Source organism: Macaca mulatta, chromosome 6, assembly GCF_049350105.2.
Source record: "Macaca mulatta isolate MMU2019108-1 chromosome 6, T2T-MMU8v2.0, whole genome shotgun sequence".
Classification (NCBI taxonomy): Eukaryota; Metazoa; Chordata; class Mammalia; order Primates; family Cercopithecidae; genus Macaca; species Macaca mulatta.
The window spans coordinates 122649437-122666509 of NC_133411.1; the positions used below are offsets into that span (position 1 = coordinate 122649437).

General features: G+C 39.4%; 1 long non-coding RNA gene across 1 annotated transcript in view; it reads left to right on the forward strand.

Annotated features, from left to right (window-relative positions):
- The window catches only part of LOC144341329 (uncharacterized), a 291076-nt gene that overhangs the window by 32874 nt on the left and 241129 nt on the right, over positions 1–17073 (forward strand). Inside the window, exon 3 of the long non-coding RNA XR_013418196.1 lies at positions 11312–11399. This is a non-coding gene — a long non-coding RNA (uncharacterized LOC144341329). The remainder of the gene's footprint in view (positions 1–11311; positions 11400–17073) is intronic.

Consider the following 17073-nt stretch of genomic DNA (forward strand, 5'->3'; position numbering starts at 1 on the left):
TTTTTGTGCAAAAGAGAGCAGAGAGTGCCTGGGTATTTGGCTTCCCAGAGCCAGTCCTTAACCAATGACTGACAGGTGCAAGGTAATAAACACTCCAACTTCCTCGCCCTTGATGGGACAGCAGCCTACACTATCTCAAGAGGTCCCTGTGGAATTGAGCTAAGCTACATTCTCAAAGAGTTGGCTTGAAATCTCACCCTTGAAGAGCTTTTTATCCTATCATGTTTCCTTTCCCCACTTCCCTACTGTTTGCTCCCTGAAATACTTCTCAGTAAATCAGTTTTATATGAATCTGCATCTTAGGATCTGCCCCGGGACCCCACCTCAGACACTTACCATATGGAATAGGAATTGTACTGTAGTTCTGAATACATTTTTATTCTCTGACTTTTCTCTTACAACAGTATTGCTTCTTTTTATTTCCCCACAAAAATTGTTCAATGGCGCTTTACAGGGTTTGAGATAGGCATGCACTTTTGAAAATTCATAGCATATTTGACTAAATCTCCATTTTTTCCTATTAGCAGGTTATTTGCTAATAAAAAGAAACTCAAGTTATTTTTATACTTGAGAAGGGAATTCCTTTCTCCTTAGCATTCAGATTCATGAATCTGTTTTGTAAACAAGTTGCTTCCTATGGCATAATTTATTTTAGTGGGTTGAAAATAGCACTAAAAATATATCTGGTAGCTGCATAAAGCTATAAATATAAGAAGAAAAGGGAAAAAAATGAGAGGTGGGGGAAGGATGTGAATACAGAATCTACCATGTAGCACACACTGTATATGCAATCTGAAGGATGAGAAGTGAAGGAATTTGCCCCAAGGTCACACAGACAGTGACAATCCAGACAGGGATTTAAACCAGAATAGAACAGAAATGAGTGAAATTAAGTTCCTTTGTGTTCTAGGAAAAACTGCACTCTTACATTTTACGATAATATTACTTTTATTGTCTTCATGCAACACATCAGTCTTGGTTTAATGCTACTGGCTCATTTTCTATAGTATTTCTATAGGATTTCTTTGGCCTTTCCAGGTTTTTCCATTCTCATAGCCAAAGTGCTGTGAGGTATTAGTGGACTGCTGCTACCCCCTCTGCTCACTCCATTTTTGCACAGGAGGATCGGCATTGGCTCTTTTTAGTGGGGTGTGTTGTGTTATGTCTTTGTCACCAGAACACAGCTGTGGTTTCCCAATTGCTTTTTCTACAACATTAAATATTTTTTTTATTATAGTCCTACAGGCTCTCCATCAGTGGATGGAAAGTACCTTTTTGCCAGTTGCTATCAACACCCATTTGCTTTGGCACTTGTGTTTAGCTTAGGAGGATAGACTGATTTGTCTTTAATCCATATACAAGCCAAACTTAGGCTTTGGACACCTCCTTATCCTTCATTCCCTCTTACTCTGCTGGAGGATCCATGTGCTGTTTCCTTGTGACATACACCAGGCCCCAGAATTTGAATCCTTACCAGTAGAGAGAAGACTGTGTTCATCTATCCAGTCCCCACTCACAGAAGTAGCTGAGTGTCTCCGAATATCTGTAGATGGCTTTCTTCTATATGTTTTCCTCTTGTGAATATTTATGTGTTATTTATCCTCCTCAAGCCCACTATTACTTGGTCAAACTTCCAGTTTCCTTGTAGCTTTCTGCCATTTTGATAATTTTGTGTTGATTTTAAATGAAATGTCAGAGTTCAGAGTTTAGAACAGGAAGCAACTTCAGAGGTTATCTAATTCAACCCTATTTAATTTGTCCAATTCATGATGTAAATTATTTTTGAATTACAAAAGTCATATGTTTTTGAGTTCAGAAAACTTTGAGAACAGAAAGGAGAAAATAACAAAGATCATGTGTAGACGTATTTTGCGTGTGAGAAGGACATGAATTTTGGGGGCCAAGGACAGAATGCTGTGGCTTGAATGAATCCCCTTCCAAATTCAGGTGTTGAAACTAAATGGCCAATATGATGGTATTAAGAAGTGGAGCCTTTAAGAGGGATTAGGCCATGAGGGATCCTCCCTTGTGAATAGGACCACATAAAAGAGGTTTTATGTAATAGTCTGCTCTCTTGCCCTTTTGCCTTCTGCCATGTGAGGATGTCATAGACCCTCACCAGACAATGAACCTGCTGGTGTACTGATCTTAAGATTCCCAGTCTCCAGAATTGTGAGAAAATGAATTTCTGTTCTTTATAAATTACCCAGTCTCAAGTATTCTGTTATAGCAGCACGAAACAGACTAAGACAGTATGTAGTATTACTGTCTGGTAGTAACCGCTGCTAATATTTTCATGTATACACTTTTAAAAATATTGTGTTATGTTTGTAATTTAAAAAATATTGGGGCTGAGGCGGGACAATAGTATGAACCCAGGAGGCAGAGCTTGCAGTGAGCCGAGATCATGCCACTGCACTCCAGCCTGGGTGACAGAGCGAGACTGCGTCTCAAAAACAACAAAAAAATTTTTATGGACATTTAATTTTCTTCATTTTTTTCTTTTAAGGTATTTTAATTGAGTATGTTATACGGAAATGCTTACTCATTGTTACAAATGCTAACAATATATATGCACTGAAAATTTTCCTTAACCTCTCTTCCTTGCCCATATCCCAAAAATGTTTCTTCTAAACATAATCACTATAATCAATTTAGTCTGCATCCCTTAGTATCTATTTCCCTGTATTTACATATACATATGTACGTATAAAATATTTAGTTTTGTTTTTTATATATTATGTTAATCATGTCATCATCTATGCCTTTGTCTGAAGTTTGCATTCTTCACTTGTAAATGCTTTAGACATCTTTTCATATCAATCTATCATGTAATTCAGGGTCCAGATAGAAAGCAAATGGATCAACTCCAACTAAATAATTTGACTGAATCTTCATACACTAAATTTTATGGCCATGTACAGGGAAATCATAGGGGAATACCCTGAGATTAGTAATAATAAAGACACTCCTACCACCTCTAGACCAGAACAGGGAAGGGTGGGGAGGAGGTTTTGGGGAGAGGGAGAGGTTGCGAGAGACAGAGAAAAAGAAACAGCAATATATAGAGGAGAGACAGAGAGAGACAGAGACGAGAGAGTTGTGTGGCATCAGCTGCTTGGCAGGGCTGAGACCTTCAGTGGAGGGAGGCAGTCAGTCTAAACCAATTCCACAGGGAAGGAACCAAGGAAATAAAAAGCTCTCCATCCCTTCCTTTCTATTGTGGACTACATATTTCTATCCCCCTCAAAATTCATATATTAAAGCCCTAACCTCCAACATGATAGTATTTGGAGATGGCGTTTTGGGGGGGAGGTAATTTGGGTTAGATGAAGTTATAAGGGCAGACCCTCATAATGGGAGTAGTGCCCGTATACGAAAAGAGAAAGAGAGACAGGTATTGCACTCTTTCTCTTCATGTTGCATGGACTGAAAAAAACACAATGGAGCACACAGCAAGAAGGTGGCTGCCAGGTGCAATGGTTCTTCCTGGTAATCCCAGCACTTTGTGAGGCTGAGGTGGGAGGATCCCTTGAGCCCAGGAGTTTGAGATCAGCTTGGGCAACATAGTGAGACCCTCATCTTTACCAAAAAAAGAAAAAGAATCAGCCAGGTATGGTGGCTCACACCAGTAGTCTCAGCTACTCAGGAGGCTGAGGTGAGAGGACTGGTTGAGGCTGGGAGGTCGAGGCTGCAGTAAGTCATGACTGCACTACTGCACTCCAGCCTGGGTGACAGAATGAGACCTGTTTCAAAACAAAAACAAAACAAAACCACAAAAACAACAACAAAAAAGATGCCATCTGCACATCTGCAGGCCAGGAAGAGAGTCCTTACCAGAAACCAAACCCCACCAAATCTTGATCTTGCACTTTCCAGCCTCCAGAACTATGAGAAAATAAATTCCTGTTGTTTAAGCTACCCAGTCTGTGGTATTTTGTTATAGTAGCTTGACTAGACCAAGACACCCTCTTTGATCTTGGAGGGAGATTCTAATTGGCTGAACAGAGTCAGAAGTTGGAGAGAAAAGGAGTATGATGATGCCATCCATATACGTCAATCTTCCAAGGAACAGTACTGGCATGTTCTTATAGATTTGTTAATTCTTTCAACACATCCTCAGTGCTTCTTTATGACAGACATTGTTCCACGGTCAAGGGAATAAGGTCAAAAAAGTCATTGTCCTTCAGGAGTTCATATTTTATTGGAGTTGGTGTGCCATAGAATACAAAGTAGTTCCTAGCTAGCACATACCAGAGTTTGTTAATCCATTACTGATAGGAATTTATGCTGTTTTAATTTTTCCTTATTTATGCAGTGTTGCTTGAATTTTCTTGTTTGTGCATCTTTCTGCATATGAGAAAATACTTCTTTCAGGTAGATACTAAGAGGTAGAATTGCTGGATTTAAAGAAATATGCATATTTAATATTAAATGGCAGATTTAAATTACACTTCTACTAATGGGATGTAAGTATACTTATTTCCCCTCATTCAACGACAGTTATCATTCTCTCAAAGTTTTGTCAATCTTTGGGAAGCAGGGATAGTAGGTAATTATTGAGTTTGAATCTTCCTGATTACTGGTGAGAATTAGAACATTTTAATATATTTATGGCTATCTGAATTTCCTCTTTTGTGAATTGCCTTGCCTGTTCATATCCTTTGGCTGCTGTCTCTTTTTTTTTTTTTGAGATTCATTGTCGTTTAAATTTATTTCTAAGCATTCTTTATATATTTTATGCTATATTCTAAGTCTTGTTCTGTTTGCTGTAGTAACACTGTTTACTTAGTGTCCCATTAGGTCATGTTTTTGCTTGGGGCCACTCCGAATATCCTGGTCTGGTATTCCTCCTATGTCCACCAATGTTTGATTGAGCTCATGTTGTAATTACTCCTGTTAATACTTTATCTCTTTCTGACACCTGATCTCTAAGGACTGGGGGTCTATGCCAGTGGGTGGAATATACCTGTAGCTTTTCTCCCAGGAATGTAACTCCCCTGTTTTTCCTGGGTATTGCTAGTCACCTGGAGCTCATATCTGTCCTAATACTCTGGCTAACATGGCCCACCTCACTGCTCAAGTCTGGTGGCAGATGCCTTTGCTGCTGAGGCTGGACGTGGGGAGGGGCAGGCTATCTGATTACTCCTGCTGAAAGGTCCTGACCAACCACTCTCCCAGCTGCTGATGGACCCTTCTACTCTCTCTAATTGGTTTTCTGAGCCAGATGTTCCCTGGAGTCATTTCTGCCTTTTATGCCTGCCTTTTTTTCTGGGTGTATTATGCGTCATAGTTTTTCCATTTTCCTCTAATCCCATTTGCCTGTGTCTGTCAGGGATTCCTCATAAATTTAAGTGCCCAAGAACACTCCTTCTTGTTTATCAGGGCTATTACAGAATTTATATATATTTTTATATTCTGTCGTGACCAGAGATTTGCAGTCAGAGGAAGAAGGCTGGAACATGATCTAGCCCAGGGATTGCCAAACATTTTCTGTAAAGGGCCAAATAGTAAATACTTTAAGCTTTGCAGGCAAGATGGTTTCTGTCACAACTACTCAACTCTGCCTTTGTAGTGCAAAAACGGCAAATGATGAATGGACGTGGCAGTGTTCCGATCGGCCTGATTTACGGAACAGGACAGAATTTGAACCAAAGGCCCTAATTTGCAGACAACTGACCTAGATCCCTTTCCCTTTATGGAAGAGATGAAGAATCTGCACCTAGAGGAGGCTGAAATATTTGCCCAAAGCTACTCAGCTAGTGTGAATGGAAGAACTAGGTTGATCACCTCATCTGCTTACTCATCTGTGATCTTTCCTCCACTTTGCTGTTTTTACAGGGTTAAAAAGACGCCTAAACAGATCTCAGTTCTCCCAGAGCCTTGGAAACAGTGAAGTTACCTTCAGTTTCTTCTACTTTTTGTTCTGTGACTTAAAGGCAAATAAAGTCCAGGTTAAGTTACTTAACTATGGCGCTCACTGCTGTTGACAAAATGATTCAAATTCTGTAAAATATTTGAAAAGATTTGTTCTGAGCCAAATATAAGTTACCAATGGCCTGTGACACAGCCCTCAGGAGCTCCTAAGAACATGTGTCCAAGATGGTCAGGGCACAGCCTAGTTTTAGACATTTCAAGGAGACATGAGACATCAATCAAATACATGTAAGGTTTACATTGGTTCAATCTGGAAGGGCAGGATAACTCAAAGTTGGGGGCAGGTGGGAGGGGTTTCCAGGTCATAGGTAGATTTAAAAATTATCTGATTGGCAGTTGGTTGAAATATTTATTATCAATAGAAAAGATTGTCTGGGTTACTACAAGGGGTTGTGGAAACCTAGGTTTTATCATGCAGCCGAAGCCTCCAAGTAGCAGACTTCAGGGAGAATAGATTGTAAATATTTCTTTTTAAAAAAAAATTTTTAAGTTCTGGGATACATGTGCAGAATGTGCAGATTTATTACATAGGTATACGTGTGCCATAGTGGTTTGCTGCATCTACGACTGACCTATCCTCTAATTCCCTACCCTTGCTCCCCACCCCCCAATAGACCCTGGTGTGTATTGTTTCCCTCTCCTGTGTCCATGTGTTCTCATTGTTCAACTCCCACTTATGAGTGAGAACATGTGGTGTTTGGTTTTCTGTTCCTGTTAGTTTGCTGAGGATGATGGCTTCCAGCTTCATTCATGTACCTGCAAAGGACATGATCTCATTCCTTTTTTTTTTTTTTTCATTTTTTGAGACGGAGTCTCGCACTGTTGCCTGGGCCGGCATGCAGCAGTGTGATCTTGGCTTGCTGCAGCCTCCGCCTCCCAGGTTTAAGTGATTCTCCTGCCTCAGCCTCCTGAGTAGCTGGGACTACAGGCCCATGCCACCACGTCCGGCTAATCTTTGTATTTTTAGTAGAGATGGGGTTTCACTATGTTGGCGAGGATGGTCTTGAACTCCTAACCTCATGATCTGCCCACCTCAGCCTTCCAAAGTGCTGGGATTACAGGTGTGAGCCACTGCACCTGGCCCCTTTTTATGGCTGCCTAGTATTCCATGGTGTATATGTACCACATTTTCTTTATCCAGTCTATTATTGATGGGCATTTGGGTTGCTTCCATAACTTTGCCATTGTAAATGTTGCTGCAGTAAACATATGTGTGCATGTGTCTTTATAGGAGAATGATTTATATTCCTTTGGGTATATGCCCAGTAATGGGACTGATGGGTCAAATTGTATTTCTGGTTCTAGCTCCTTGAGGAATTGCCATACTGTCTTTCACAGTGGTTGAACTAATTTACATTCCCACCAACTGTAAAAGCGTTCCGATTTCTCCACAGCCTTGACAGTATCTATTGTTTCTTGACATTTTAATAATCACCATTCTGACTTGGGTGAGATGATATCTCACTGTGGTTTTGATTTGGATTTCTCTAATGATCAGTGATGTTGAGCTTTTTTTCATATATTTGTTGGCCTCATAAATGTCTTCTTTTGATAAGTGTCTGCCTTTGCCTACTTTATGATGGGGTTGTTTTCTTCTTGTAAATTTGTTTAAGTTCGTTATAAATTCTGGATATTAGACTTTTGTCAGATGGGTAGCTTGCAAAAATTTTCTCCCATTGTGTAGGTTGTGTGTTCACTCTGATGACAGTTTCTTTTGCTGTGCAGAAGCTCTTTAGTTTAGTTGGATTCCATTTGTCAATTTTGGCTTTCGTTGTAATTGCTTTTGGCGTTTTCGTCATGAAGACTTTGCCCATGCTATGTTCTGAGTGGTATTGCCTAGGTTTTCTTCTAGGGTTTTTATGGTTTTGGTTTTACATTTAGGTCTTTAATCTATCTTGGGTTAATTTTGTATAAAGTGTAAGGAAGTGGTCAAGTTTCAGTTTTCTACATATGGCTAGCCAGTTTCCCCAGAATCATTTATTGAATAGGAGATCCTTTCTCCATTGCTTGTTTTTGTCAGGTTTGTCAAAAATCAGATGGTTGCGATGTGTCATGTTATTTCTGAGGTCTCTATTCTGTTCCATTGGTCTATATGTCTGCTTTGGTACCAGTACCATGCTTTTTTGGTTACTGTAGCCTTGTAATATAGTTTGAAGTCAGGTAGTGTGATGCCTGCAGCTTTGTTCTTTTTGCTTAGGATTATCTTGGCTATATGGGGGTCTTCTTTGATTCCATATGAAATTTAAAGTAGTTTTTCTAATTCTGTGAAGAATATCAATGGTAGTTTGATGGGAATAACATTGAATCTATAAATTACTTTGGGCAATATCCATTTTCACAATATTGATTCTTCCTATCCATGAACATGAAATGTTTTTCCATTAGTTTGTATCCTCTCTTATTTCCTTGAGCAGGGATTTGAAGAGGTTCTTCACATCCCTTGTTGGTATTCCTAGGTATTTTATTCTCTTTGTAGCAATTGTGAATTGCATTTCATTCATGATTTGGTTCTCTGCTTGTCTATTGTTGGTGCAAAGGAATGCCTGTGATTTTTGCACATTGATTTTGTATCCTAACACTTTGCTGAAGTTGGTTATCAATTTAAGGAGTTTTGGGGTTGTGACGATGGGGTTTTCTAAATATAAAATCATGTTGTCTGCAAATAGAGACAATTTGACTCTCTTTCTTCCTATTGAATACCCTTTATTTCTTTGTCTTGCCTGATTGCCCTGGCCAGAACTTCCAATACTATGTTGAATAGGAGTGGTGAGAGAGGGCATCCTTGTCTTGTACCAGTTTTCAAAGGGAATGCTTCCAGCCTTTGCCCATTTTATATTATATTGACTGTGGGTTTGTCATAAATAGCTTTTATTATTTTGAGATATGTTCTATCAATACCTAGTTTATTCAGAGTTTTTAACATGAAGGGATTTTGAATTTCATCAAAGGCCTTTTCTGCATCTATTGAGATAATCATGTGTTTTTTGTCTTTGGTTCCGTTTATGTGATGGATTATATTTATTGATTTGCATATGTTGAACCAGCCTTGCATCTCAGGGATGAAGCTGACTTGATCTTGGTGGATAAGCTTTTTGATGTGCTGCTGGATTTGGTTTGCCTGTATTTTATTGAGGATTTTTGCATCGATGTTCATCAGGGATATTGGCCTGAAGTTTTCTTTTTTTGTTGTGTCTCTGCCCGATTTTGGTATCAGGATGATGCTGGCTTCATAAAATGAGTTAGGGAGGAGTCCCTCTTTTTCAATTGTCTGGAATTGTTTCAGAAGGAATGGTACCAGCTCCTCTTTGTACCTCTGGTAGAATTTGGCTGTAAATCCATCTGGTCCTGGGCTTTTTTTGGTTGGTAGGCTATTAATTACTACCTCAATTTCAGAACTTGTTATTGGTCTATTCAAGGATTTGACTTCTTCCTGGTTTAGTCTTCGGAGGTTGTTTGGGTCCAGGAATTTATCCATTTCTTCTAGATTTTCTAGTTTATTTGCGTAGAGGTGTTCATAGTAGTTCAAACTACTACTCATGGTAGTGTGTATTTCTGTGGGGTCAGTGGTGATATCCCTTTTATCATTTTTTATTGCATCTATTTGATTCTTTTCTATTTTCTTCTTTGTTAGTCTAACTAGAGATCTATCTATTTGGTTAATTTTTTCAAAAACCAGTTCCTGGATTCCTTGATTTTTTTGGAAGTATTTTTGTGCCTCTATCTCCTTGAGTTCTGCTCTGATCTTAGTTATTTCTTGTCTTCTGCTAGCTTTTGGATTAGTTTGCTCTTGTCTCTCTAACTTTTTAATTGTGATGTTATTGTGTCAATTTGAGATCTTTCTAGCTTTATGATGTGGTCATTTAGTGCTATAAATTTCCCTCTTAACACTGCTTTAACTGTGTTGCAGAGAGTTTGGTATGTTTTCTGTTTATTCTCATTGGTTTCAAATAACTTCTTGATTTTTGCCTTAATTTCATTATTTACCAATGAGTCATTCAGGAGCAGGTTATTTAATTTCCATGTAATTGTGTGGTTTTGAGTGAGTTTCTTAATCCTGAGTTCTAATTTGTTTGCACTGTTGTCTGAGAGACTGTTATTATTTCAGTTCTTTTGCATTTGCTAAGGAGTGTTTTACTTCCAATTATGTAGTAAATTTTAGAATAAGTGCCATGTGGCCCTGAGAAGAATGTATATTCTGTTGATTTGGGGTGAAGAGTTTTGTGGATGTTTATTAGGTCCACTTGATCCAGAGCTGAGTTCAGGTCCTGAATATCCTTGTTATTTTTCTGTCTCATTGATCTGTCTAATATTGAGAGTGGGGTGTTAAAGTCTCCCACTATTATTGTGTAGGAGTCTAAGTCTCTTTGTAGGTCTCTAAGAACTTTTTAATGAATCTGAGTGCTCCTGTATTGGGTACATATATATTTAGAACAGTTAGCTCTTCTTGTTGAATTGTTCCTTTTACCCTTATGTAGTGCCTGTCTTTGTCATTTTTTATCTTTGTTGGTTTAAAGTCTTGTTTTGCCAGAGACTAGGATTGCAACCCCTGCTTTATTTTGCTTTCCATTTGCTTGGTAAATTTTCCTCCATCCCCCGCCCCCGCTTTTTTTTTGAGCCTATGTGTGTCTTTGCCCATGAGATGGGTCTCGTGAATACAGCACACCAGTGGGTCCTGACTCTATCCGATTTGCCAGTCTGTGTCTTTTAATTGAGGCATTTAGTCCATTTACAGTTAAGGTTAGTATTGTTATGTGTGAATTTGGTTCCTGTCATCATGAATGGTATCTGGTTATTTTCCACATTAGTTGATGCAGTTTCTTCATAGTGTCATTGGTCTTTATGTTTTGGTGTATTATTGCAGTGGCTGGTATCAGTTTTTCCTTTCCATGTTTCGTTCTTCTTTCAGGATATTTTGCAAAGCAGGCATGGTGTTAACAAAATCCCTCACAGCATTTGCTTGTCTGGAAAGGATTTTATTTCTCCTTTGCTTATGAAGCTTAGTTTGGCTGCATATGAAATTCTGGGTTGAAAATTCTTTTCTTTAAGAATGCTGAATATTGGCCTCCAGTCTTTTCTGGCTTGTAGAGTTTCTGCTGAGCGGTCTGCTGTTAGTCTGATGGGCTTCCCTTTGTAGGTGATCTGGCCTTTGACTGCCCTTAGCATTTTTTCCTTCATTTCGACCTTGGAGAATCTGATAGTTATGTGTCTTGGGGTTGATATTCTCATGGAGTATCTTAGTGGTGTTCTGTTTCCTGAATTTGCATGTACTCTGAGTCATATAGGGAGAAATAATTGGAGGTAGTTAGAGGTAAAGTGGGTCTGAAGTTACAGAAAAAAAAGAAACTCAGTTTCTTCTACTATACTTTTAAAACAGGAACATCGCTGTGACCAAATGTGTGTGGCGTTTTTCCTATACACCAAGGAGGCAATCAGTTCTCAGCAGATTCTCCAGTGGACACGAGGTGAGTGTCTAATTCAGTTTAATTGTGATACTATCAACTAGAAGGTCAAACAAGTTGAGGACTCGGTTCCACAAGATTGTCCTCTACTTCAGATGCCAGTTGTAAGTCTGGGCCTGCAGAACTTCTGGCCAATTGTCTATAATTTGGGGTTCCCATAACCTCTTCCTAGAGTTCAATTAATTTGCTAGAATGGCTCATAGAACTAAGGGAAACACTTCATTTATGTTTACTCATTTATTATGAAGGATATTACAGAGGATACAGATGAACAGCCAGACGGAAGAGATGCAAGGCATGTGATAAGGGTGCAGAGCTTCCATGCCTTCTCTGGGTGTGTCACCCTTTAGGAACCTCTGCATATTCCTTGAAACCTCCCAGAACTCAGTCCTTTTGGGTGTTCAAGGAGTCTTCATTACATAGGCATGATTGAGTACATCATTAGCCATTGGTCATCAACTCAACATTTAGACTGTCCTCTCCCCAGAGGTTAGGGGGTGAAGCTTAAAGTCCTAACTCTTTAATCATGTCCTAACTCTTGTTCTTTATGATAACCATTCCCCCATCTAGAAGCTGTCTAGGAGCCGCTAGCCACCAGTCATCTCATTAGCATACAAAAGACACTCATATCACTCTGGAGATTCCAAGGGTTTTAGGAGAACTTTGCCAGGAAATGGGGAAGAAGGTCAAATATATATTTCATCATATCACAGCGGGGGAAATGCTTAAGGAATGAAACTGCTTATTTAAAAAAAACTTCTTCCAAAGCTTCCAAGGCCTTCATTATGCTTTGCCTTTTCTTTTATGACCAAGGAAACCCAAGCTGCACAAGTGATAAGTGTTGAAGTCTAATTTTGACCTCAAATCTTCCCTTCTCTGTGGTAGGCCATTACAAGGCCAGTTCCATGGAAATATATGGCAGCCCAATGGCATAGCAAAGATTGAAACATGACAATAGCTGGATTATATGAAGTGCTCTGTCAATGCTAATAGCTGTTATGTTACTGTCATGTACAGAGGATAAAATATAATTTCTTACCTTTTTTAGGTTCTTAGTTACAGGTACTTAGACAGGCATGAGCGGGCAGGGGCAGGGGAGGGCTTTCCCTCGCCCACTAGGAATGTTGGATGATGGTTTGGTGATTATCACATTGCCTTTCTAAAAGTGATAAATTGGCAGCTGGTGCCAAGGAGAGGTCATTTCCTGATGGTCCACACCTGTTGCCCTGAAGTATTAATTGAATGCAGGTGCCAGGGAGAAGCAACTTTCTGGGCATGCACATTAAGAGACAAAATGGCAGAGTATAACCTTCCAAGGGCACACCACTGGAAAAAGGAAAAAAAAAACCCTATATGGGCATGTGTACAACTTCCTAAACACACTGCGTGTGCTCATCTCCCAAGGGTAAGGAGGGCACTGTGCATGTGGACAGCCCACCCTAAGAGAAGAATCATGGGAAAGGGGCCAGCTTCTTTCTGGAGTTTTCTCTGTGGATCATTTTCAGTGAACTGAAAATGCTATCATTAAACTTAGGTTTGGTCATAAACAGAACTGGCATTTTCCCCTTCATTTTCTTAGCACATCTGAGACTAAATTTTTCTAAAAATATGTATATTTATTAATTAAGGAAGGTCAGTTTCTAGTTATAGCAGTATGAAGATGATTATGATTTCTCTTTGCAAAGCAAATACTAAACTGGGTGACATTGTCAAAACCAAACACTTAACGGCACTGGAAATTGACCAAAGGTAGACAACAAATTTAGAAGAGTTTATTCTGGAAAATGAAAGTATTTCAGCTAAGAACGTCATGCTTATATGGCCTGTGGCTCATCCCATTCCCCTAGGGTTGCTACGTAAAATACCAGATGCCCAGTTAAACTTAAATTTTAGATAAATGGGCCAGGCGCGGTGGCTCAAGCCTGTAATCCCAGCACTTTGGGAGGCTGAGACAGGCAGATCACGAGGTCAGGAGATCGAGACCATCCTGGCTAACACAGTGAAACCCTGTCTCTACTAAAAAAAATACAAAAAACTAGCCGGGCGAGGTGGTGGGTGCCTGTAGTCCCAGCTACTTGGGAGGCTGAGGCAGGAGAATGGTGTGAACCAGGGAGGTGGAGCTTGCAGTGAGCTGAGATCCGTCCACTGCACTCCAGCCTGGGCGACAGAGTGAGACTCCGTCTCAATTAAAAAAAAAAAAAAATTTTAGATAAATGGTAATTTTTTTTGGTATAAGTATGTATAAAAAATGGTACATATTTATATTTAAAAATTACTCATTGCTTATCTGGATTTCAAATTTAACTGGGAATCCTTAATTGTTATTATTTTTTACCAAACTAGGTAAACCTCTGTCCACCCCACCCCAACAGCTGGATCAGTAAAGACAAGGGGCTGTCATAGAGGACAGACTTAATTTGAGGTGGGAGGTGGGGGTAAAAACATGTGGGTTTGCCAGCTAAAACTGATGAAACTGGTTGGGAACAGAAAAAATAATTTGCTTTGCAAACTTGAGATTGCAGTTCTTTCTGGGGTGAGTAGTATTAGAAAAGCCAGAAACTTAATGGAAAGATCCTGGAAATGAGATCAGCTCTCCAAACATCCCTGGTTGAATGGAAAACTACACAGATGCATGGGGAGACCTGAGAGAGCTGGGAGAAAAAGTATATCCCAAGGGATACTTAACCGATTGCAAATGTGAGTACATTCCCAGGCCATACACACAAGATCAGCAGAGAGGGTGGAAAGCTTTATGGACTTAAGATGTTTGAGTCTAAGCTCTATTCAAATCATTGACACAGGTGAAACTACTAAGAAGCCAGGGTAAAAAATGAAAATTAAGATTAAAAAACATGTCCAGAGACATCAGTGGCTGCATACCACAGAGAAGGCATATCTTTTTTTTTTTTTTTCCTAATTTTTTGTTCCAGAGGTACATGTGCATGGTTGTTACATAGATGAATTGCATGTTGCTGAGGCCTGGTGTACAAATGATCCTGTCACCAAGGTAATGCGTCTAACACCCCATAGATAAACCTCCAACCCACCCCTGCTTTACCCTCCTCACCTCAAGAAGTCACCACTGTCTATTGTTCTTATCTTTGTGTCATGTGTATTCAATATTTAGCTCCCACTTTTAAGAGAGAACATGCAGTATTTGAATTTCTGTTCCTGCATGAGTTCATTTAGGATAATGGCCTTCAGGTGCATCCACATTGCTGCAAAGTACATGATTTCATCCTTTTTATGGTTGCATAGTATTCCATGGTATGTGTATACCACATTTCTTTGTCTAGTCTGCTGTTGATGGGCATCTTGGTTGATTCCACGTGTAGTATATATGATGATAACAGTATAAGGATGGAGGAGGAAATAAAGCTATAGTGAATAAAATTTGCTGTATTTAATAAAGATTAAATCAGTGTTAACTTGTAGTAGATTATGATGAGTTAATAATGCATAGTAGGGCTGGGCGCAGTGGCTCATGCCTGTAATCCCAGCACTTTGGGAGGCCGAGGTGGGCAGATCACAAGGTCAGGAGATTAAGACCATCCTGGCTAACATGGTGAAACCCTGTCTCTACTAAAAAAAACAAAAAATTAGCTGGACATGGTGGACATGCCTGTAGTCCCAGCTACTCGGGAGGCTGAGGCAGGAGAATCACTTGAACCCAAGAGGTGGAGGTTGCAGTGAACCAATATTGTGCCACTGCACTCCAGCCTGGGTGACAGAGCGAGACTCCATCTCAAAAAAAAAAAAAAAAAAAAAAAAAAAGCATAGTAATTCTAGATAAACAACTAAAAAAACAACTAAAAAAAAGCTTAAAAAGCAACAGCAGAATCAAAATGATACACTAGAAAATAAATATTTTACACAAAGTAAGGCAGTAAAAAGGAACAGATAAGCAAATAGGACATGAGATATATAAAAAACAAATAGAAAAATGGTAGACAACTCCCAACTATATCAATAGTTACATGAAAAAGCAGAGATTGGCAGACTGGATAAAAAAGCAGGATCCAAAAATGTGCTGTCTATAAGAAATAACACATGTGTTTTCAAAGACACACAACTGGTTGAAAGTAAAGGGATGGAAAAAGATGTACCATACAAACAGTAGCCATAAGAGAGCAGCAGTGACTATACTGATTTCAGACAAAATAGACTTTATGACAAACAATATTACTAGAGAGAATGAGAAATATTTTCTCATAGTAAAGGGTCAAAACATCAGGAAATACAAATTTATAAGTGATTATACATCTAACAACATAGTATCAAAATACATGAAGCAATAAGAGAACTGAAAGAAGTAATTGATGATTCAGCAATTATAGTTGGAGATTTCAGTAGTCCTCTAAAAGTAATTAATAGAACTACTAGACAGAAAATCAGTAAGAATTTAGAAGACATGAAAACCACTGTCAAACAACTTGACCTATCTGACATATATAGAATACTCCACCCAACGTCAGTAGAATATACATTCTTGTTGTTGTATGTCAATAACTTTTATTGATTTTCTGCACATTTTGTATAAAACAGTAAAGCCTGAGACCAGTAAGATTTACACCCAGAAATCACTAAGATTTATACTCACTTTTAGAGGACTACTGAAATCCCCAACTATAATGGATAAGTTAGGTCTTCTACTTAGGTTTTTAGTGTGGAGGCATTGAGCCAATCTGGTTTTTATTTAAGCTGAGTTTTGGTCTTGTTGCTTTAACTACCATTAATATATAACAGTCTTCAAATCTGTATTAGTCCGTTTTCATGTTGCTGATAAAGGCATACCTGAGACTGGGTAATTTATAAAGAAAAAGAGGTTTAATGGACTCACAGTTCCACGTGGCTGAGGAGGCCTCACAATCATGGCGGAAAGTGAAAGGTACCTTACATGGCAGCAGACAAGAGAGAAAGAGAACCAAGTGTAAGAGGTTTCCCCTTATAAAACCATCAGATCTTGGGAGACTTATTCACTATCATGAGAACAGTATGGCGGAAACTGCTCCCATGACTCAATTATCTCCCACTGGGTCACTCCCGTAACATGTGGGAATTATGGGAACTGCAATTCAAGATGAGATTTGGGTGGAGACACGGCCAAACCATATCAAAACCCCTCCAATGGTAGACTACTGCTACAATGTACTGATTGTGAATCCTAAGGTGCTAGAGGATTTTTCTCCATGTTTTCTCAGCTTTAAGTAGCCCTGCCTTCTCGAACGACTAAAGGGTCTCTCTATGCTCTTATCTTTCTTATGCTCCATACTGCTATTGTTGGCTATTTGGTGGAAGACTAAAGGTGGGAGTGGATGCGGACTCTTAGTTGTCTTGGTCCAGCCTCACTTGGTTAGGTTCTGGGTACCTGGGTCTCAGAAGTCGTTTTTTTCAACATTCCTTTGCCCATGTGGCAGCCAAACCCTACTTATTATCTATGAAGCACTTGGGGCAGGAGAGAGTTTCATCGTCCTCCTCCAGTGGTAGCTAACCTCTGTTTTCTGTCAGTACAGAAGGCTGGACCCTAGGAGATTTCCTGTCTCTTCCCTAGTGTTAGCTAGCTATTGCTCTACTCTTCCCTCAGCAGCATTGTACCTTTACTGGAGATCAGGGACATGTGAATTGCCCTGTTTCTCCCCCACCACCCCCAGTGGTAGGTTGCTAACACTTGTTACTC